At 39.2% G+C, this 24741-nt stretch overlaps 1 protein-coding gene across 2 annotated transcripts in view; it reads left to right on the top strand.

Moving 5' to 3' along the window:
- FGGY (FGGY carbohydrate kinase domain containing) overlaps nt 1–24741 on the top strand; it is a 582083-nt gene that overhangs the window by 284383 nt on the left and 272959 nt on the right. The gene's annotated exons all lie outside the window — the stretch shown is intronic.

The following is a 24741-nucleotide window of genomic DNA, read 5'->3' as shown; positions in this document are numbered from 1 at the left end:
CAGCTCAATTCAACAGAAAAGCACTTGGTCCGGGAGAAGATACTCAGAGTTCAAATCTACCTCTCATTCTTTATATCATGTGTCCTCAGACTAGTCACTTAATTTCCTTGTGATTCAGTTTCCTCAAGCATCAAATGAGAAGTTGGACTAGATTATTCTTAAGGCCTCTTCTACCTCTTGACCCTGTAGCCTTCTCTAAGAATCAATGAGTGCTATTTCTAGTCGTGTGAACCAAGGTAATCAACTTTCAAGCCATTTCAGTGTCATGTTGACATAGGGAATTCCAAGGATAGTTAGAAGATAATCCAAGTGGCATTCACATGGTATAATCAGCCTAATTATTCAGGTTAAGCTTTGATATTGGATCCACTAAGAATAGACATCCAGGCCAGTCCACTACAATTTATTAAGCACCTACTATGTGCCGTGTACATTAAAAAACAAAGGGACAGTCTTATGTTGTGGAAAGATCCCTGGCCTGCAACTTTGGAGGTTCTCCTTTTGGCTCTACCATTAACTGATAATTAAAAGTAGATGATATCCATGGGTCCATTAACCTCCCCTCCCCCTCGCAGGACATAATTTCTTTGTCTGTAAAATAATCAGAGCAAACTACATGACTTTTAAGACAACAGAGTATATGATCTTTGAGGCAGGTGAGCAGATCTGGACTCAGACATTTCTCAGCTTTTTGTGTACCTGAGTAACATCTCTCAGCCTCAATTTCTGTAAAAGGAAGATTATAATATCACACCTGGAATATTTTAGTTGCTTGATGGTTGGCTGTCCTACCCCAAGTTTCTTCCCTCTATGGTTCATCCTCACTTCAACTGGCAAAGTGATTTATTTCCCTAAAGTAAAGCCCTGACCCTCCCTCTCTCTCTCTGTCTCTCTCTCCCTTCCTCTCCCTCTCTCTCTCTCTCTCTCTCTCTGTCTCTCTCTCCCTCCCTCCCTCCCTCTCTCTGTCTCTCTCTCTGTCTCTCTCTCTCTCTCTCTGTCTCTCTCTCTCTGTCTCTCTCTCTGTCTCTCTCTCTCTGTCTCTCTCTCTCTCTGTCTCTCTCTCTCTGTCTCTCTCTCTCTGTCTCTCTCTCTCTCTGTCTCTCTCTCTCTCTCTCTCTCTCTCTCTCTCTCTCTCCCCCTCTCTCTCTTTCTCCTCTCTCCTCTCTTTCTGTCTGTCTCTCTTCTCTCTCTCCCTCTCACACAAACACACAAATACTGTGAAGTCCATCAACACTGGTCTCCTTGCTGTTCTGTGTGCAAGACACACCAGATTCAATGGCTGTCTTTTTCTTTTTTAACTCTTATCTTCTATCTTGGAATCAATATGGTGTATTGGCTCTGAGGAAGAAGAGTGGTAAGGTCTAGGCAATGGTGGTTAAGTGATTTGACCAGGGTCACCCAGCTAGGAAGTGTCTGAGACCACATTTGAACCCTGGATTTTCTGTTTCTATCTACTGAGCCATCTAGCTGCTCCCCACAATGACTTTTCAATGGCCGTCTTTCATGCCAAAAATGCTGTCCTTCCTCACTTTTTTTTTTCTTGGCTTCGCTGGTTTCTTTCAAGATTTAATCCAAATCTTACCTTCTGCAAGAAATCTTCCTGTATTCCTACTCTTTTGCTGGTTCTTTTTCCTTTGAGATTACTTTGCAAGCCTTAAATACATACACACATATGCACACATGTATATACATATATAATATATGTGCATGAATATACGTATATATTTCTATAAAAACATATGTATATAAATGCTAACTATTATCAGCTATTGCCTCAGAGCCCAATATACATAAAAAGTCAGGTAATAAACATTTCTTAAATTCTTACTAGGTGTCAGGCATTGGGCTAAGGCTGAGGATATAAAGGAAGGCAAAAAAGAATTCATATCTTCAAGGAATATTCTGTCTAATGTTGTAAAGTGAGGTCCAAGTTTGAAGTTGAGTTAAGTTTCTCTTCTAGATCAAATTTCTCTCTTTCCTGGGCAAAAACACTGTGATTTCTGACAGCAGAGCACTAAGCATGTGTCACTATCATAAACCACCATATCTGGAAACAAAATTCCTCATGATTCAACCTTTTTTGACTGTTTTTTGTTGTTGTTTGAATTCATGGCAGATTCCCCCATTGAAGGGCTTCAGGTCCACATTTGGATTCTTTTATAGCCTCCTTCTGGAGGCAAATCACTCCCAATGAGCAATCCGGTAGTGTGTACCTTTTGTCCATTCTTACCACTGCTTTATTAAGTGTGTGGGATTGTTCAGAAGTATGTCTGTCATCCTTTTTTTTAACCTGTTTTATCATTTACTCTGAAAATATTAATCAACACTCATGTTCATCTTTTTCTTGCCATCTTGGATCGATGGCTTTGTTGGGGCAATTATAAAATTATTTATTATTTTTCAGAAATGCATGTTATTATGTAGTTTCCTCATCTGTGTGTTCCCTAAACCAATGGAAACACAGTTCTAGTTACTATCCACCTATCCTTAAGAGTTATGATAATTCATGGCTATTGGCCCTGAAGCTGATAGAGGCAATAATAATGGCATTTTCAAGTACTGATAGCCTATTTGGGGACTTGTACTAGTCTTAATTCTGGTGCTTGAAATATATGTATATATTTTTTGCTTAGTACAGCATCTCCAGGCATCTTTTTCTCACTTAAGGCTCAAGTTTAATTAGTATATTAGCCTTGCTAATAGACCCATACCTACAGGAAGTAGTCATTAAAAGTCCATAATGTTAATCTACCAGAAAATTTCCAGGGTAACTTTATTAGATTTTTTCCTGTTAACTTAATGGATTTTTAATGGATGTCCTAAGGAGACACATCGTTAACCAGAATATTGCCGTATGTGAATTAAAATCTGTTCTTTTATCAGAATTAATGGTGTGAGAATTCCTTAGATTTTTAGCTGTGATATTCCAAATCATTTTTCCACTCTTGGATATAACATGGAAGATACTTCAGAGATATTACTTATCAGGCAAGAGTTTTAGAAAAATGTCCCAATGGTGCCATTCAGAAATGTTTTACTGTTTCTTGGAGTGATTAAAAAAAAGACTCAGAAACCTTCCTATGAAGTGTTAAACATTTCCAATGGAATCAGTGCCCATTGAGATGGGGGCATTAAAGGCGCAAAACCTTTTAGCGGATTTGAACATTCAGTGTTGTAGATTTCAGTGTTAATACAATTACCATAATTCCTTCCATATGCAGCTTTTAGCAAATCCTTTACCAAGCACTGAGAGCTCATGCAGTAAATAAATGCTTTACCAGAAAACTGAACACTTCAGCAATTGATGGCCTCATGGAGGAATATTTTTGAAATAAATTATTTATGAAGTGTAAGTTAAAGATCAAATGCAATATTTATATGGTGCATTTCAAGGACGGGGCAAAGCAATTTACAGTGTTAAGTAACAAAACGTGCATGTTTCCAGTGATACAGTAGTGCTGTTCAAAGTCATCTTTCTTAAAAAAAAAAAAAAAGCATTTTGGGTGAGTCAGTGTGGGAAAACACCCTACAGAAATGAGCAATAAGTTTCATAAAGTTGAAATAACTTGGTGGAATATTTTTCATAATTTGAAAAAAAAACTTTATTAGAACTGCTTACTATGCCACAACCCAAGGGAAAGCAAAAAAAAAAGTTTTATATGACAAAATCATTCTACATTCCAATAAAAGCAACTGCATCAATAAATGTTGACATTCCATTCTGTAGCCATGTCATTTGGGTTCCATATTACCTCCATTACCATAAAAATAAGCCAAACCTAGAAGAAAGGAAGAGCAGAGAAGGTAGAAAGACCCCTAACGGGATAGGATGTCTGACATTCTTTACTTATTTCTGTGGGACATTCACTCAGTTTGTATGGATACCTCTATGTATATATGATTGTTTCAGAGAGCATTCAAGAACTTTTTCAGTGTTATGTACAAGTCTTGAGACTAGAGACTAGACCAGGAATCGAGAGACTTCGGTACTAGACTGTGTCTTCCAGTAATTATCTGTGGAACTTGGGAGGATTTCTTCTCTTTCCCTAATGTTTTCTAATCAACTTATCCCCTCCCATTTATAAAATGTGGGGATTGGACTATATGTCCAGGAAAGTCCATTCTAGCTTCAAAATGTCATAATTGTTTATATTTTTAGTGCTTTAAAGGTTATGAAATATTCTTTATATACTCTAAGGGAATATTTTGACTGGCTCTCCTTGTCTATGGGAAAGTTCCAGTCTAGCATAGCAGGAGATTGGCCCAGATCATTCCAGTAGTCGTTATAGCAACCTTGCAAGGTAGGCAGTACATTATCCCAATTTTAAAGATGAGGAAGCAAGCCACTGAGAGGGGAAGTCCATTGACTCTGTCCTCTTGCCTTGAAAATGGCAGAGAAATGACACTGGCCAAGACCATCCAAAAGCAAATCAGCTCCTCTTTTCTCTTCACCATTCTGTCTGTGCTCCTAGATCTGTGGCCTGGCCCCTTCCCAGATTCACTGGAGTGGTCCATAAGGAGAGGGAATATCTTGACGTCTCTGGCAAAGTGCCTGGCACATAAGAGGCACTTAATAAGTGTTTGCTGATTGATCTTCAACTCCTAAACTTCAAGCTAGAAGAGGCCTCGGAGGCCATCTAATTCAACCTGATCATTTTGCAAATGGGGAAACTGATTGATCAGATGATTTGTGACCACACAAAACCTCCACCTTCCTTACTCTGGGTGTCATTCACCCAAGACCTCTGGGCCTTGTTGTTTACTACATATGGGACCTCCTTTGGCCAACTGGACAATCCACCAAGGTTCGTGGCTTTCCCTGACTTCCCTCAAGATTCAACTCAAAGTTTACTTTCTTCAGACCATCTTTTCTAGACCCCCTAACAAAAAACGCCTTCCTCTGAAAGTACCTTCCATCTATACTCCAGATACCTTGTTTTTCTTTGTTTACATATGATTTCTCCCATTTAAATATATAATCTTTGGGAAAATAAGCTGGTTTTGCCTCTTTTTATCACAGTGCCAGATATGTAGTAAGCATTTAATAAATGCTCCATGATAAAACAATAATTGAATGACTTTTTTTTTACTTTTACTTAGCCCAATTAAGAGGTGATATATGAGCAGCCAGGAAGCAGAGCATTGAGTTGGAAGGTCCTGAGTTCAAATCTGACTTTAGATACTTCCCAGCTTTGTGACTCTGGGGAAGTCACTTAACTCCTATTGCCTAACCCTTTCTGCTCTGGTGTTAGTATCAATTCTAAGGTAGAAGGTAGAGATTTGAAAAAAAAATAAAAGAGATGAAGTGACTTAACTGGAAATCATCAAAATGCAAAACATTCCAGAGGAAGAGACCAGGATAACAAGGGAAGCCTCCCAGGATAGCCCACTGACCTCCACCCCTCTTCTGGCCCCTTCACAGATTTCATTAAAAGGTTACAACCAGTGATGGCACCATAAAGCCTTCAGGATATGGCAGAAAGAAGGATCCAATGATGGTCTAAAGTTCTACAGTGATGTATAAATACTATGGAAATGGGTCTTGATCAATGACACATGTAAAACCCAGTGGAATTGCTCATTGGCTACCGTTTGGTGGAGGGGGGGAGAGGAGGGGAGGGAAAGAACATGAATCTTGTAACCATGGAAAAAATATTCTAAATTCATTTATTAATTTTTTTCAATTAAAAAATAAATAAAGTTCTACAGTGAGAAGAGCTAGGATATTTCTTTTTTTTTTTTAAACCCTCACCTTCCATCTTGGAGTCAATACATAGTATTGACTCCAAGGCAGAAGAGTGGTAAGGGCTAGGCAATGGGGGTCAAGTGACTTGCCCAGGGTCACCCAGCTGGGAAGTAAGAGCTAGGATTTTTCAAAGGAAGGAATGGAGCAGGGATCAGAGATGTAAAGATCGAAAGAACCTTAGAAATCATATAGTACAATTTTCTCCTTTTACAAATAAGAAAACTTGAGACCATGAATGTGAAGCGATTTGTTCTAGGCCACACAGGAAGAGACAGCAATGAGCTCCAAACCCAGATCTCTCATTTTAGATCGATGCTCTTTCTTCTTAACCAGGTAGCTGCCCAAACCATCTCCACCTCCCAACCTAAGCCTGAAATGCAACTCCTGAAGTAGTGTTTATTTGTTTGATTTTTTCCTCTAGCAGCTCTAGATCTTCCAGTCAATCAACAAACATTTATTAAGCACCAATTAGGTTCTAGATTCTGTGCAAAGTACAGAGGATATGAAGGCAGAGCTGAAACATTCTCTGCCCTGAAAGGAGAGGCAAAAATGGATATAAAAGTGTGCAAAAGATAGGGATGTGAACAGGGCTTGTGACTTCATTGGCAGAGAGATAGAAGACTGTCCTATGAGGTTGGCACCCATTTTGCAGCTCGTTATCTGAAAAAGTTGTTTAGAACATCAAGGGTTTAGTGGCTTGCCCAGAATCCCACAGCCACCGTGTGTCAGGGGTTCAGGTCTCTCTCCTAAGCCAGCTCTCTGACTTGCATTCGAAGTAAATCAGAACAAATATAAGATGATTTCAGGGAGGAGAGCCTGGCATCCGGGGAAAATCGAGAAAGGCTTTGGGTAGAATATGGTCCCTGAGCTGAACTCTGGAGGAAATCAGGGACTCTAAGAAGCAGGATGGAGGAGAGAAGGGAGTCTTGGCATGAGGGATGAAAGATGGGAGATGGAGTGCCAGGTGAGAGAATCAGCAAGAAGACGGAGCTGGCCATGGTCCCCAGTCTCCATGCATACAAGTGGCCACTATGGAAACAGAGGCAGAACCCAAGGGGAAAGGAGCTCATGTTTTCAGTATGATCTTGGCTTCCGCATGGGAAGTGGTTCTGAAATTTTCCACGACAAATCCCTTGCCAGTAACCCCCAAGGTAACAGCTCTCCTCCCACAGTTCCCATGGCCCTCCAATTCCCAGAAGTGCTATTTTAGCTGATGGTCCTTCCAGGAATGGCCTGGCCCCGCCAGCGGGACTGGTTTGCTGTGACAATCGCACTGCCCTTCGAGGTAATACATTTCAGATGTTGGTGGGTACTGTCCTTCCTGACTGCTGACCTATATATCCACCCAGAAGCCATTTAGAAATACTGAAAATATATTTGGATTTATCTCTTTGTTTCCTTGAAGTTACAGAGAAATATAATTTGGGAGCTGGAAGCAGTCTCGGATAGACATCACCTAATGCAGAAGTTCTTAACCTTTTTTCCTTGTCATGAGCCCCTTGAGTAGTGAAATGAAGTCATGAGCCCCTTGAGTAGTCAAAGGAAGCCCACAGACCCCTTCTCAGAATAATGTTATTCAATTTACAAAGCAAAATAAAAAGGACTACAGAGGAAGTCAAATGTATTAAAATATGGTTATCGAAATATTCTAATAATTCCTAAGTTGAGAACCCCTGGTACTATCCAACTCTTTCATTTTTACAAATAGGGAAACTGAGGTTCAAAGACAGGAAATCACTTGTGGAAACTTTACATGTGGTAATAGAAAAACTAGAACTTGGATTTAGAAAAATCTGAGATCAAGTTCTACCTCCAGCAAAGTGATCCTGGAAAAGACATTTAATATTTCTACGCCTCAACTTCTTCAAAATGTGATCAAAATAATAGTAATGACCACACAGGGCTACTATGAAGATTAAATGGAAGATTACATTTTGGTTTTGTTCTTTAGTCATTTTCAGTCATGTCTGACCCTTCATGGACCCCATTTGGGGTTTTCTAGGCAGAGATACTAGAGGGGTTAGCCATTTCCTTCTCTAGCTAATTTGACAGAGGAGGAAACTGAGGCAAATAGATAAAATGACTTATCCCAAAGCCACCCACCTGGAAGTATCTGAGCTCAGATTTGAACTCAGATTGTCCTACCATCAAGCCCAGCACTCTATTCACTGTGCCATCTAGTTGACCCTAAAGTGTAAAACAAATTTTTAAGTGTCTTACAAATGCTGGTCATGGTCACTTTTCCCTTCCTTTTAAGAATCCCAGAATACTAGATTTGAAGGGGATGTAAGGAACCATTTAATTGACCCCTCCCCATCTGAAAGTCAATCCCCTGTACAGCATCCCTGGCTACATGAAGAACTACACTAATTCCCAAGGGAGGTCACCTTCTTTGGTATCTTCTTCCTGGGGAAGAGTATGACTGGCATTTTACCATTTGGAAAAACTATATCAATATCAGTCACCATGATTCTAGGCAGTAGCCATATACTGGCAAGAGCAGAGGCTCTGACCAGAGGACTTGGGTTCAACATTCACCTTTGATATCTACAACCCGAGTGACCCTGAAGAATTAATTTTATCTCCCCAGACCTCAGGGTTTCTCCCCTCTAAAATGAAGGGTTGGACAGAGTCCTTCTGAGGCCCCTTCTGACTCTTTCATCCATCCTCCACTGATCTAATAACAAGCTCAGGGAGGAAGGCACCTAGTTCTGTCTTGCACAGAAATACCTCAGAGGGCCTCTTCTTCTTCTTCCTTGTTGGGAAGTGATACATCCTTTTCAGGCTCAACTCAAATGAAAAATCTGCAAGAGCCCTTTGTTATTGTTGTTCACTTGGGTCAGTCCAACTCCTTATGATTCCATTTGGGGTTTTCTTGGCAAGATACTAGAATGGTTTGCCATTTCCTTCTCTAGTTCATTTTACAGATGAGGAAACTGAGGCCAGCAGGGTGAAGGGACTTGCCCAAGGTTATATAACTAGCAAGTGTCTGAGGTCAGATTTGAACTCACCAAGATGAGTCTTCTTGTTTCTGGACTCAGCCTTCTACGCACTATGGTGACATGTCGTTGTCCCTTACAATAAAAGGTCTTATGAGTTCTCCCTCTCAAATGCCCCTTTTAATTCAGTGTCCTTAAAAGGTGGGGTGGAAATGCTCAGCATTCTTGCTTCTGTAGAGCACCTCGGTCTCCATAGGGTCCATGGCTTAACTCTGTAACAAACTCCCTCATCTTGGCCCTCAGCTGGGACCTTGAGACCCACAAGTCCGTTACCCTTCGTTCTTATTCCTGGGGTATGAATACAGCACCCCTCTCATCTCCCAAAGCCAGCTAAGCTAAGAGAATCCATATCCCAGGCTTGTGGCTGTTCTCTGGGTCCAATGTGAGCTAAGTTGGCCAAGAGCCAACACACGGTGGTTCTTCCCAAAGGGGCAGAGACCTAACTCCAGCCACTGATTCCAGAAGCTGCCCCCTGCACAAGAGGGGACTCAGAGAGCTAGTGAGTCATCCTCCTGCTTCCCCAGCCCCCACCTGCTCTTGTGGTGAGAAGCAGCTGGGTTGATCTCTTTGTGGTATTATCCAAACTAGAAAGACATTAAGAATTCCGTTAAATTTTCATACCCTTTTAGCTGCTCAAATGTACAATCTATTTCAGAAAAAAAAAGACCTGATACATTTTCCTGACTCCCTCCTTACTTCAGGGACTCCTTAAGGGACCAGGTAACGATTTGAAGATGGATATGAATGCTTAATGTTTAGCCTCTCTCTCCCCCCCACCCCACCTTCTGACCAAGGACCACAGAATTTGTCTTTAAATGGAAAGCATCGCCAGTGGATTCCTGCTGGGCTCCTCTGGTGGATGTTAGAGAGTTATTGTTTGTAGAGATGTCTTGTTTCCTCGGAGCTTTGAGGGGTTTGGGAATGGAGAAGAAGAGTGAGGGAAAGATGATGGAAAATAATCTCGGTTTCCCAAATCTGCCAAGAACCCGTGCAGAAGAGCCAGCATTTAAATAGGATGATATTTGTAGAGCCCAAGCCCGAAAGCTTTAAATAAATGCTTGACATCACTATTATTAGTGTTATTATTGTTATAAAGAAATGTCAACTATCAATTATATGAACTTGCTACATAGGCTTTTTTCTCGCCAGACTAAAAAATATTCCTTGAAAGTACTTTTTTTGTTCTTGTTTCCATATTGCTTTGAACACAGTAGGTACATAATAAATGCTCATTGGATTGGGTTGGATTGGAATTTCAATGGAAAATCCTCAAAGAAGAAGAAAAAGTACCATTTTAGTTACAGTAGAGGAACCTCCAAAACAACAAAAAGATAAAAGCATCCATTGATTTTCAGGAAATTTTTCTTAAGGTTCAATTCAATCTAAACATTTCTTAAAAATCTATTATATGGGGGCAGCTGGGTAGCTCAGTGGATTGAGAGCTAGCCCTAGAGACGGGAGGTCCTAGGGTCAAATCTGGCCTCAGACACTTCCCAGCTGTGTGACCCTGGGCAAGTCACTTGACCCCCATTGCCTAGCCCTTACCACTCTTCTGCCTTGGAGCCAATACACAGTATTGACTCCAAGATGGAAGGTGAGGGTTTAAAAAAAAAAAGTCTATTATGTGGGGGGGGGGGCACTGGCAACTGAGTAGCTCAGTGGATTGAGAGCCAGGCCTAGAGATGGAAAGTCCTAGGTTCAAATTTGACCTCAGACACTTCCCAGCTGTGTTACCCTGGGCAAGTCGCTTGACCCCCATTGCCTAGCCCTTACCGCTCTTCTGCCTTGGAACCAACACACAGTATTGATTCCAAGATGGAAGGTGAGGGGTTAAAAAAAAAAAGTCCATTGTATGTGCAAGTATCTAGGAATATATTGGCAATAGATTCCCAGCCCTCTTAGGAAAAGATAAGTTGTGCACAAATGGAAAAAAAAAAATTGTCCCCAAGTATACATGGTGTGGCATACAATGGAATAAACCCCTGAAATGAGGAAAATAACATAAAATTAGAAAAAATAAAACTAAAAAAATGAACAATTTGAAACTAAAAAATAAAAACCATTGACTTTAGAGGAAGAGAATCTGGATTCATTTTGTGCCTCTGTCTCTAACTACCTGTGTGAACTTCTGCAAATTTGTTTAAGCTCTCCTTGACCAAATTCCTCATCTATAAAATGAGTGGATTCATCCCCTAAAGAACCTTCCGACTCTAAATATATAATCTAACCTCCTTAGTAGAGTACAAATAAAATTGACTGAGATAATAGCATCGACTATTGGGGAAACCAAGGAAAATCTCACCGAGGTGGTGACAGGAGCTGAGTTTTGAAGGAAACTAAGGACTGGTCAGCTAGATGGCCCAGTGGATAGAGTGCTGGGTCTGTAGTCAGGAAGACTTAACTTTGTGATCTGAAATCTGGTCGTAGATATTTATTAGTTGTGTGAATCTGGGAAAGTCCCTTCACTCTGTTTGCCTTGGTTTCCTCATCTGTAAAATGATCCAGAGGAGAGAATGGTAAAACACTCCAATGTATTTGCTGAGAAAACCACAAATGAGGTCATGAAGAGTCAGACAGGACTAAACAAAAACAACCCAGAGTTTTACGAGTCAAAAACAAGAAGGGATTATACTCCAGGCGTGAGGGATAGTCTATGCAAAGCCTCAGTGACAAGAGGCGGAATGCCAAGTTCAGGGAAGAACAGGAAAGCAGATGCAAGGAACATGGGAAGAGGAATAATGTGGAAGGAGAATTTGTAAGGTTTGCTGATTCTGGACAGTAAAGGGATTTAAAAGCCAGGCTTAAAAGAGTTTATAAAGGGCTCAAAGAGAGAGGGAGCCAGAGAAAGGCATTGAGATAAAGACTAATGTGGACCATGAGCTCTTTGAAGATTATCTTGGCGACCACATTGCAATAGTGTGACGTTGGTAGCTGTGGATGGAGGAGGTATTGGAGAGAGAAGAGACAATTAAAGTGAGGTGAACAATTAGGAGATTATTAGAGTGGTCTAGATAAAAAGCAATGAAGGTCCAACTAAACTGGAGTCTCTAAATCAATGGAGAAGGGGGTGGATGTGAAGGATATTGTCAAGGTAGAACTAATTTGACATTTGATTAGGTATTGGGATAAGGGATGTAAGAGGGAGGTGAATTGAGGCAACCAGAGAGAGGGCTGAACTTGGAGCCAGGAAGACTTGAGTTTGAATCCTCCTTCAGACACCAGTTGTTTGGTTCTAGGCAAGTCCCTTACTCTCCCTTTGCCTCAGTTTCCTCATCTGTACAATGAAAGGGATTGACTCAATGGATTATAAAAATTTTCCAGCTCTGAATGCAGATTCTCATAAAGGTTAATTCAGTTTTTAAGAACCTAGATGGCGATGCGAGTGGCAGTCCCCTTAAAAGAAATAGAGAAGTTTGAAGGACTTGGTTTTAAGGGCAAAATGATGAATTCCAAGTTGACGCCCAGTATGACAAGTGGGCCCCTCATGTCATACACCCAAGCACTGTTTATATGGATAATTGACAGGGAAAGAGGAGACCATCTGAAGCCTGAAAATCAAATATATGGGCAGTCTGACCTCATGATCCTATCCACTACTTAACAGCTAATCTATGAGTTTTCTTGGCTCAGATTTCTTCTTCAGGCCATGTCATCACATTAGCAAAGCACTAAAAAAAGAAGTCAATTCTTGGTGCAGAGGGAGTGGAGTGGGGGGAGGCCATACCCTGACAGAAGGAAAAAACAGAATGTAATATAGAGAACAATAGAATCCAATGTTTTTCACTGAAGAAAAAAAATTAAGAAGAGTCAAGTTCAAATTGTGCCTCTGCTGCTTACTATATAGGTACGACCTTAAGGAAATCATCTGCACTATCTCTTGGCTTCACTTCTCTCATCCACAGAATGGGAGGGTTGTACTAGAAGATCCCCCTTAGTCACCCTAATGATTCTAGTGGGGGTGAGCAGTTTAAATGAACCCTTCTCTCATAGTCCACCAGGACTTTAGATTTTAAAAGCCTTTACTTCTTTGCCTTAAAAAATAATCCTCACTTTCTGCCTCAGAATCAATACTAATTATCAGTTCTAAAGCAGAAGAGCTGTTAAGGGCTGGGTAACTGGGCTTAAGTGATTTGTCCAGAGTTACTTAGATGCCTTCTGAAGATTATGAATATGCAGTATGGTGAAACTGATTCAAAACATATTCTTAATTATTTTAAAATTAATTAATGTCTTACCCAGACAATTTTGGGCAGATGTTTCATCTATACTACAAGTCTGGTTCAAATAGTTATTGGTGGCATTCTCAGGAATATTGGGGGGGTTGTGTTTGCCATGTATAGATTTTTCATCTCTGAGTTTAATAGAGAAGTTTTTGCTACATTATTCTTGTTACCTAACCATGTCTTTAGAGATATTCTGTAGGGGCTAAATTTTTGCAACATCCACTGATATACTTTACAATTTCAACTATTTCTTCACATAACTTACAGTGATCATTAATTCCCTTTCTACAACTTTTGGTGGTCATGACCACATCCTGGATTGCTGTCATAAACTATATCAAAGGGAGGAAGGAAAGAAGAAGAGAGAGAAGGAAAGAAATGACATTATTAGTACTGTTACTGCCTTATTCTAATTTTTCATGGGATTGAGGTAGAAGTGGTCCAGGGACAAATTACCTTACTGCCATTATTTTTGTGTTTCATGTTCTGCAGAATATTACTCAGCAAGTTAGAGAACTGTTTTTCGAAATTAAGTAGAAGTATTAGACTATAACTGCATCCTCCATAGACAGACTCACTGAAAGCATCCTTGGTACAACTCCAGTAGCAGAAAGATTATGGGGATGACCTGAACCTTACACTGATCTCACATTATTTTCCTCTTCTATAGGAAATCTCTCTGTTTTGAGAACTTTTGTTCCATGGAGCTTAGAGATTGTATTTGGTATGACAAAATAGATTCAAAATGCTGAGTTTTAATGCATAAACATTATATCTAGCTGTGGGCAAAAGTAACATCTGTGATAAAGGTCTTGTTGCAGCATAGTTTATTGATTGAATTCTATTGAAGGTTTTGGCATTTGTCCTAATATTTGAATTTGTTCTGAATATTTATGTTCTGATTCCTGGAAGATAGAGAATTCCTGATGTGAAGTTCTAAGCTCTAGGTGATTTCTTATCATATATTCAAAACTTACTAAACTTTTCCAGCCTGCAATAATTTTATTTCTTTGAATAATCCTCCATGATCACTAAATTCCTGCTCCTTAATGGCACATGTAAAACCCAGTGGAATTGTGTGTTGGCTATGGAAGGGGGGTGGGAGAAGGGGAGGGAAAGAACACGAATCATGTAACCATGGAAATTTTTTCTTAATTAATCAATAAAATAAAATTTAAATTCCTGCTCCTTAAAGGTAACCTTTCCATAATCTGTGGGCGTGACAAATATCAGATATTTTTTTTCTGATTCTGTTCCTAACTCTCTGGACTTCTTTTCTCACCATTCTCCAGGATCCTTCTTACTCTGGAAGATCCCTTTACCCCTGTACCTCCTTCATCGGTCAGTTTCCCTTGGAGATTCTATTTTAAGGAAATGTCTACACCATACATATTCATTTATTTCCTGGCTCTGTTCCTTACCTTTTTTTCCCACCATATCCCTCTGTGGTTACCTTCTATCTTGCCCCCCCCCCTGAATATCCCTTTTATATGCTATCTTCTTTTATAATCCAAGCTTCTTGAGGGTCAGGGACTTTTTTGCTTGTCTTCATACTCTTAGGGTTTAGCATGGTACCCAAATCATAGCATGTGTTTAATAAATGCTTCTGGCTTTAAGTAACTCAACCATTTGATCATCACTTCTTTGTTACACAAAAGTGTCGGTGGAATTGTCAATAAATATTTTGACTGAGTTTGCATGAATGTTGCTCTTGTGGACCTTTTGAGTCCACTCTAAGATCTTAGCTGTTTAGGATCTGTACAAAAATAAATGACTTTCTGCCTAGATTCAGTGCTATGTGTCTCGTATCAGCCTTTGTTATTTCTCCATGAAGCAATGGGTGTTTATTCCAAAAAGTAGTTCTGTCACTTTCTAGCCTTTTAATTATATGCTCTAAGTATGTCTGTATATTTCCTCTCTCCTCTTTTGATGTTTCATGTTTTTTTTGCCAATTACATATAATAAATTTTCATACAAGTTTTCCTAAGTTATATGATTGAATTTATCTCCCTCCCTTCCTTCCTTTCCCCTCCTAGTGCAGGAAGGCAATTTGATCTGGGTTATATAAACTGATACAGAGTGAAATAAGCAGAATCAGGAAAACATTGTCCACAGTAACAGTAATATTATGGAATGATCAACTGTGATAGACTTAGCTTCTGCCAGAAATGCAATGATCCAGGACAATTCTGAGAGACTTCTGACAAAGAATGCTCTCCACCTCCAGAAGAGGAACTGTGAAGTCAAAATGCAGATGAAACCTTCCTCTTTTGATGACAAATTTTAATCATTTTTGTCACTAACTTGGGAGAATAGGCTCCGAGTCTAGTTAAAATTGTGTTATGTTTTTGTTAGGATATTTTGTAAATCATATTGGGGTCACTTGGTACATTCCAAAAGCCTTTATGAAGACATATTATGTTTGTTATAATTTTTCTCAATATTATTTGGATCTAGGAATAGCTAGTGGGTAAAGTGTCTTGGCTATTGTATGACTCTAGGCAAGTCACTTAAGCCCATTTGACTTTCTGATTGGTGACTAGGATAGAAAATAAAGATTTTTTAAAATTTGGCTATTATGTGGCAGGGAAAAATATGACCCCAAATTGTTGACCATCTCCATGGTCCTTCCAGGATGCCACTGTGCCTGCCATAGCTTAGCCATCTATGATGTACATTGTCCAAGCCCTGCCGTATGAATGAATATCTCTGTTTCTTCACCTGCCTGTAGACAGATGTGTTTGTGTACATTTCAATAGTTAACTTGTTTAAGCTGATGATAAATCATGGCTTGATTTATAGAATTTACTTCCCCAACCTATTGAGCCCTGGCTAAATCCTTCCATCACCACCCATTGGCCGTTAACATTGATTTCCCCTTGCTTTCGTCAGCAAAACTATAAAACTGTGGGAAGAACAGGGAATCTCTGAAAACCAGATGTTGCCTGTGAGTTCTGCCCTCCTGGGTAAACGGAACCATTCAGAGAGCTGAGTTTATAGACATGCATCATCGGGGGTTGCAGGTCTGTAAAGTCGCTTATTATTTTCACTGAGATTCTTACCACGATTACCAGCTGAGACCATTCTTTTAATGTCTTTGGTCCTTTTAGAATGATTTTTTAAAACACATTCTTGCCAGAACTTCAGGAAGATATTTGCAGGGAAATTTTCATCATGAAATATAGATTGCATGAAGCCCTGTGTCCCCAAATACAGTGCTGTGGGCTTTATAAATAATATATAGGAAAAATGTCATTGCATCGAAAACACTAGAATGCCCCTTTTTTCCTCAAGAAAAAAGATTAATTGAATATCAAAGTAGATTTTCAAGCATAGGGTCTCTAATAAGAGACAAAAAATCAATCAAAAGTATGTATTAATTCCCTCCTGTATGCCAGGCATTGTGCTAAGTGCTGGGGAAAGAAAAAGAGAAGGGGAATACTTACCATCTCATCAGAAATCCAAACTCATAGCCATTGCATTTCCCACTAACCAGGAGAGTCGGAGTTTTAGTACAATTCCACAAATCTTTCGTAAGTGACAGTTTGGTGGCTGGGTCTGTCCTGGGAAGTCCTAGAGTGAACTTCCCACAGTTCAGATTTAACCAATTTTTGGGTAACAAAGATTAGGAGGGACAACCACGTTTTATTTGAAAAAACACCACAATAAGCTCTTATGAGATTAATGGATCAAATCCAATAAGTCAGTGAAATGTAACAATGATAAATATAAAATTCAATCTGGATTCATGAATAAATGGCACAACACAAAAACAAACAAACAAAAAAGAGATCTCTGCTGGGCACCAAAGGAAGTGGGAGAATATGCAAAGTTTTAACAAGATAAGGCACTTTCCCTTAATGGCCTAGAAATATCAGTTTCTTAGTCATAGAATCTAAGTCCATCATCTCTTCATGATTGATATTTCCTTCCATGGTACAGACCCGATCCTTCCTCAACCTTCTCAGCCATTATAGGTCTTGGTCATACCCTTGAGTCCAGTAAATGCTCCCCTTTCTCCTCCTCCCTTATCCCAATTGTCCTTGTCTTTGAGTCTGAGATGATGAGCTCACTGCCAACCATCCTAGACATGATCATTTTCCATTAATGGGCTGCCATGACTGGAAATTGAATGATTTTCTCAAGAGTGATGTTGAGGGGTTACCCCTAGGACATACAGCCTCCTCACTGGTCACACTTGCTACCTGACTGACTTGCCTCTTTTTGGTGAAGTATCGCCACTGAAATCTCTTTCAGCAGCTTTTTCCTGTACATTCTTCATTGGTCAGGAGCCCATTTTCTCCAAATATTGGATCATCTCCTCTTTCAGATATCCTGAAAATTGACCTCCCTGTATTGTGTTCTCTCCATCTTCTCAGTGTATCCTCAAAGCCTCGGTGTAATTTTAAGCTCATAGACTCTGGGACATCCTGTTTTTCTCTTGGTGGGGTTGCTTTTCCCATATTTGCTTCCTACAGTTCCATTTTGTGAGCCACTATGCTAGAGCACAAATGGGATGTCTTCAGTGTTACTGATGGAGATAGCTCATTGTTTTTGCAATTTTGATAGATCTTTTGCATAGAAAAAGTTAGACTGTATAGTCAGTAAAATGCTAGACATGAAGTCTGAAAGACTGAAGTTCCAAATTATCTTCAGACTTACTAGCTGTGTGACCTAGGACAAGTCAATGAACCTCTCTCTGCCTCAGTTTCCTCATCTTTGAAATGATGATAATAATAGCACTAACTTACTATGGTTGTTATGAAGATCAAATGATGACATTTGCAAAGGGCTTTGTAAACTTTTAAAACACCCTAAAATGCTGACTCATTTTTGTTCATCAGTTTATGAGAATCAGAATGTGTGAATAAATGGAAGACTCGTATTTGAGTTCTCCCTCAGATTCTTTTCTGCGTGACAATGAACAAAGTACTTAAAACTTTATTGTGTGACTCTGGAAAAGTTATTTAACCCCCATTGCTAAGTCCTTACCTCTCTTTTGCCTTGAATCAATACATAGTCTAAGATGGAAAATAATGGTTAAAAAAAAAACAAACTGTAGCCTTTGTGTCCTTATCTATGAAATGGGGATAATACCATCACCTACCTTGTAGGTCTGAGAATTAAATAAGAAAAACGTGTAAAGAATTTTGCAAAAATTAAAATGTTCTACAAATGGCAGCTGTAATCATTCCTTCTAGTCTTATCCTTATGTGCTCTTGGGTTGGTCTAACTTAAGTGAGTCTTTAAACAAGTTATCTATAAATTGGTTTTTCCCTCTAGCACTTACCATTTTAAGAGAGGAAATCGCTCCTAATCTTCCATTGGCTTCCATGTGAGATTTGATAAATGTGTTTATGTTCTAAATTGCTCTTGTTATGCTTGTTTGTTGGCAGAGGTGGTGGCTAGGCTTTCTTTAGCTTTATCATCACCATAATTTTATTTATTTATTTATGTTGGGAAATTTTTGATAGAGTGTAACTTCTCTGAGGGCAAGGATTTGTTTAGTGTCTGCCCTTGTATTGCCGGTGCCTCATGTGGTGCCTAATACATAGTAGATATTTAAAACATTTGTTGAGGAACAGCTAAGTTGCTCAGTGGTCAGAGAGCCAGGTCTGGAGATGAGAGATCCTGGGTTCAAATCTAGCTTCAGACACTGCCTCGATGTGTGACCCTGGGCAAATCACTTAACCGCAGTTGCCTAACCCTTACTTTTCTTCTGCCTTGGAACCAATATTTAGTACTGATTCTAAAATGGAAGGAAAGGGTTTAAGAAAAAACTTATTGATTGATTTGCCTGACATGATGATAGATTGTGTCAATTTTTGCTGTTTTAGCCTAATTTGATTCTTAAGCACCAAGAACTCATTAAAGGAGCAAATGATGGCTCAGTAGATGGAGAGCCGGGTCTAAAGACAGAAGGTCCTGGGTTCAAATATAGCCTCAGATGCTCCCTAGTTGTGTGACCTGGGCAAGTCTCTTTAACTTCCATTGTTTAGCCAATACCACTTTTCTATCCTGGCACCACAACTGCCTAGCTGTATGACTCTAGGCAAATCAGTTAACCCCAGCTGCCTCGCCCTTACCATTCCTCTGCTTGGAACCAAAATTTAATGTTGATTCTAAGACAGAAGGTAAGGGTTTAAAAAATAAAAATAAATTAATACATTTTATTCTAAATATATGATTCCAAAATAGGTCTTGATCAATAGCACATTTAAAACCCAATGGAATTACATGTTGGCAATGGGAGGGGGGTGAAAGGAGGGGAGGAAAAGAACATGAATCATGGAACCATGGGAAAATATTCTAAATTAATCAATTAAAAAAATAAAATAAAAATAAACAATCAAGTAAATAAATACATAAATGCATAAATAAATATATACATATATACATATATGATTCCAAGGTAGAAGATAAGAATTTTTAAAAATTAAAGAATTCGAGAAAGTTCTGAATCATCTACTTAGATTTCCTCATTTTTAGTCTTCCTCCTAATTATCCATTTTTATTTTTGCTTTATAGAGTCTATTATCAGATAGTACACAGATAACTGATTAAACATGACTCACACATCAGTCACCAGTCTTTTCTTATCCATTAAAATATAAAGTTTCACTTTCTGTGATATCATTTAGGGCTCAGGATGTTCGGTGTCCAATCCCTCTCTTAAAGAAAATGGTCATGATGTCCAGGCATCAGGTCTCTGAGTAATCTCTTGGACCATGGTTTCCCATCCACTTTTCCCAAAATTCTCCTGCATTCCATTTGCATTGAAATGACAGAGTATTTATTTCTCATTATAATCTGCTACATTTATCAAATGCTTCATCAAATCACATCACCTCATTTTCCAGGACAGATTCAAGGACATCAGCCTCCATTATTTTCCTAGATTCAGAAAGCCTTGCTTAGATTTTCTCCAAGTACTAAGCACTATAAGAGCACACAAACAAAGCAAAAAGATGGTGTTTACCCTCAAGGAATTCACGTTGTAATGGCGGAAGACAATCCATAAAGGATGGTTGAAATCTGGGAGTGGGGCTGGGAGGAAGACAGGTTGGGAGGAGGAGTGGCTCCAGGAGTGCAAATACATGTCATGAGTACTAAATTGTGGGTGTTCAGGTCTTTCATGAAATTGTGTTCTTGTTGTCTTGAGATACATGATGAAACCAATGCTTCAAATCTGCTCCAATGGTTATTGATCTGGGGCAAAATGTATAGCACCACCCCATCCTCAAGAAACTTCCATGGTAGGTGGGAAATCCAACCTGTGAAAAGATAAGCAACTTTTCTAAGAATATTTAAACATGATAATATGGAGAGACTCCTGACTCCAGGACTGGCACTCTATCCATTGTGTCACCTAGCTAGATCTGAGCTAAAGCCTAGCCTAAGGAGCTGTCTATGTGGCCCAGGGCAAGTCACTTAACCCTATCTGCCTCAGTTTCCTCATCAGTAAAATAAGCTGGGGAAGTAAATGGACAACCACTCCAGTTTCTTTGCAAAGAAAATCCCAAATAGGGTCATGAAGAGTTGGACATGACTGAAAATATTCTCCAGAGTCTTAATGTTTTGTTTCTTAATTTTTTTTAATTTATTTATTTAATTAATCTTAGTGTTGTTTTGAAACTATTAAAGCTTAAAGCCTGACAAACTATTAAAGCTTAAAACTAAGACAGCCTATATAAAATTAATGGATAAAATGGATGTGTGTATATATAAATAACATATGTTTATATTTAGGAAAGATAATTGTATGAGTGGAGAGAAAATAAATGGTGCGATGCCGTCCTTATTGGACTGTCCAAAGAGAACATCAACAATGTCTTTGATTTAGCAAGAACTTCCTTTCTTTCAGTTAGGAAGGTCAAGACCAATGTGATTTCAGAAGCTTCAATAGTCCTTCTCCACCTATAACACTAGGTAAATTTTTCACATTTTGATAGGTACCAGAATGTTTGATTAGGAGATACTAGAGACAAATTATTCTGGGATTCTAAGAAACCATTTGTCAAAATGTCTCATGCTATGCTTGTGGATAAGACAGGGAGGCATGGGCTAAATAATAGTAGATTGAGGCACGATTAGAACCCTTTAAGTTAACCCCTCCACAGTTGTTATTGGGTTACGTTAACCTCCAGTTAGAGAAGGTTTTCTGTTGGAAATTAACTTGTATTGACAGGGCTCAGAACAGTAGTTGGCATCTGTAAGCTCTTACCCAATGTTTGTTGACTATGAATGACTCACTGACTGGTTGATATTGTGATATGGAAGAAACAAATATTTATATCCATGTATTTAAAGACATAGACATATGTACGTGCTTATATATGTACATATGGAGTATAACTGTGAGCAAGCACAAGTCATTAAGTTCAAGGTAGTTTGAGTGAGGGCCCCAGAAATTGGAGGGATCTGGAAAAAAGAAAAAAAATCCTGGCTTTAGAAAAACTAGGAGTGTCCTGGAAGGAGTGATATGGGTACACAGAGACCTCAGCAGACACTTAGATTTTACCAAAAAAATTAAGGTGGCAGCCCTGCTAGGTAAGAGAGGATGAGCACCAAAGCTTGGCTCAATTCTGTAAGAATGTCAGGAGTGCTAAATATCCATGAGCCAAGTTTGCAAAGGAAAGATAAGGATGACAGAGTAAAAGATTCAGGAGAGAGTTAAAGCGTTCTTTGGCAAAAGGCGTGATCTAAGAAAGACCAAGACCGTGGCTAAAGTAGATGAAATGATAATAATTAATGACAAAGGAAACTCAAAGTTGCTCCGTTCTTAATTTGTTTCTGTTTTCTCTGCCAAGGAAAATGACTTCTGGCCCAGTGATGACATAACACCATGGCTACAAATTAAAAACCGACTTCGCTCAAACATCAAGCATTTACTAAGTTTCTATTCTTTAATATCCACTATGCTAGACATTGGAGATAAAAATATATAGAATTAAATAACTCCTAATGTTAAGTCGCTTACATCTTATCAGGAGAGATGACTAGCATGCACCTGGGTAGAGAGACAATAAAAACATATGGTAGTTAAATGTAGAAAGTGACATAAGAAACTAATTGTCGGAGGAATTGGGGAAAAGATGAATGTAGAGGATGATGCTTGAGCTGAATTTTCAGGAACTCGGGGATTGTTTGATATAGGCATAAAGGCAACTTATGAAGTATTACCTTTTTATTTTTTAATGATTTTTTTAAATTGGAAAAAATATTTAATTAATTAATTTAAAATATTTTTACATGGTTACAAGATTCATGCTCTTTCCCTCCTCTCCCCCACCTTACCCCATTCCAATAGCCAACACACTGGGATTACCTATCTTTTAAACACTTTCTAAGGAGCTTTTCATTTGATTCTCATAGTAGTCTTGGAAGGTTGGCCCTATTTCTATTCCCATTTTATAGATGAGAAAGCTGAGTTTCCTAGAAATCATGCAAATTACTGAGGGTCATGCAGCGTTTGAGGCAAAATTCAGGTCAGACATTTTTTCCCTGTGATTTCATTTACTAGTCTTGGATGAAGAGATGGTTCTCTTTATACACACATTCAAGAGCCTCTTAATTAAAAAGAATGGCCTCACTATTGCCCCTACTCCATTTCAGTTTTTTTGGCTATTTCCCTGCTGCCTATAAACTCTTCAAAGTTTTATCTATCCTTAAAACAAAATAAAAAACAAACCGTCCTTGGTCTGACTATTCCTGCTAGCTCCTATTCTGTATCTCTCCTTCATGACCAAAATCCATGAGAAAGCCATCTGCACTGGCCCTCTCCACTTTCTCCCCTCCCATTCTCTTCTAACCCCTGTGTATTCTGACTTTGTCATCCAGTGTTGTCACCATTTGATTGATTGCCTCTCTCAAAATTACCTCATTTGCCAAATCAAATGGCCTTTTCTCAAGTCTCACCCTTCTTTACCTCTTTACAACATTTCACATTGTAGGTCATCTCCTCTTGGATACTCTCTCCTCCCTAGGTTTTCACAACATAGTTCTCTCTTGGTTCTCCTCCCATCTATTGGTCTGCTCCTTCTGTTTCCTTTGCTGGTTCTTCATCTAGGCCATCCCTGTGATTCCCCCAGGCTCTGTCCTATACCCTGGTCTAGTCTTCCTCTATACATCTCACCTGGTGATCTCATCAGCTCCCATGGATTTAATTATCATCTCTGTAGATTGTCCAGCCCCAGCCTCTTTCCTGTGCTCACAACCTCAGGGTAACCCTGGATTCTCATTCTCACTCATCCCAAATATCAAATTCATTGCCAAAGCTTGTCTTTTCTATCATTGTTCTATCTAATATAAACATCTTCTCCCCACTTATAGAGCTATGACCTGATGGAGGCCCCAGTGACTTCATGCCTGGGGGATTGCAATAGCCTAACAATTCTTTCTGACTTCACTCTCTTCTTTACTCAGCCCATTCTCCTCTCAGGTCCTTTAGGGTCTACATACATTATTTTAATTTTTTATGGAATATACATCAGACTAGTTCTCTCTTCCTGTTCAATGAGATCCAATGGCTTCCTATTACTTCCAGGAACAATTATTCAGTTCTTCTTTGGGACTGAATGCTCTTTATAACCTTCCTGGCTCCTTTATGCCTTTCCAGTATCTTCATACTTTACTGCTCTCCACATTTCCTATAATCCAGTTCTGTTCCTTTTATTATCTCTAAGTCTTTCCTCTAGTTATATGCCCATATGGTAGCCTTTGTCCTCTTTTTTTTCTGCTTCTTCATTTCCCCAACTTCCTTTAAGATTCAGCTAAAATCTCACCTATTCCAGGAGGTTTTTCCTACTTTCCTTTCTCTTTGGAGAGTACCTTCCTTCCACTCTATATAGATCACACAGACAGACAGACAGACAGACACACACACACACACACACACCAATATATATTCCTTTCAGCTCCTTGAAAGCAAGAACTATATTTCCTTTTTCTTGTATTTCCAATGCTTCGTACAGTGCCTGGTATATAGTAGATACTTGTCATTTAGCCAATAAATGCTTTTTCCTGGATCTAGTTTCAGTTTTCTATCTACTGTGTCTCTCTATAAAGGGATGCAGATGGGAGAGGCAGCACTATGTATAAAGAAAAGAGGGAAAAGGCCAATTATGATCATAGAGTATGGAGGGGGGTTCATGCATAATTAAAAGCATAAGGTGAAAGTCTTCAAAAGCCAAGTGAAGGAGTTTATAGTTTATCCTAAAGGTTTTAGCATTGTTCTGTTTGGACCCAAAAGGTAGAACCAAGAACAATGGTTGAAAATTCTAAAAAGACTAGCTGAAGCCCAATGTCACACACACACAACTTCTCATCAATCTACCCAACTGGAAAGAGGCTTCTCTGAGTCTTTGACTGGTATTTATGGCAGGATTGGCCATGCCTTCTGAGACCTGAATAAAAGTAGGAGACTTTGATGAACCAAAGAGAACTGAGCACCTATGAGCGTAGAAGAGGTTCTAGTATAGAACAAGATAAGAGAGAAATCCCATCCAAATGTCAGAGATGTGTGTGTATCTGCGCATGTTTGCTATCTCCTTCTACCTTGGTCAGAAGACCTAGTTGAGCTTTAAAGGGTCCAGAGGATCTTTGAGTTCTAATATTTCCATTGGCATCCTAAAAGTATCCCTAGAACAGCTAGTAGCAGGATCTTCATTGGGAGCCAAGGACATTTCAGAAGAGATGAGAAAAACAGATTCAGAGATGCTCAGAGAACCCATCTGAAAGGCTACACTATGATTAAAAGGAATAGCTTAAAAAC

This window comes from Monodelphis domestica, chromosome 2 (genome assembly GCF_027887165.1).
Source record: "Monodelphis domestica isolate mMonDom1 chromosome 2, mMonDom1.pri, whole genome shotgun sequence".
Lineage (NCBI taxonomy): Eukaryota > Metazoa > Chordata > Mammalia > Didelphimorphia > Didelphidae > Monodelphis > Monodelphis domestica.
The sequence above is the reverse complement of the archived record's forward strand: the minus strand, read 5'-3'. Positions and strand labels throughout refer to the sequence as shown.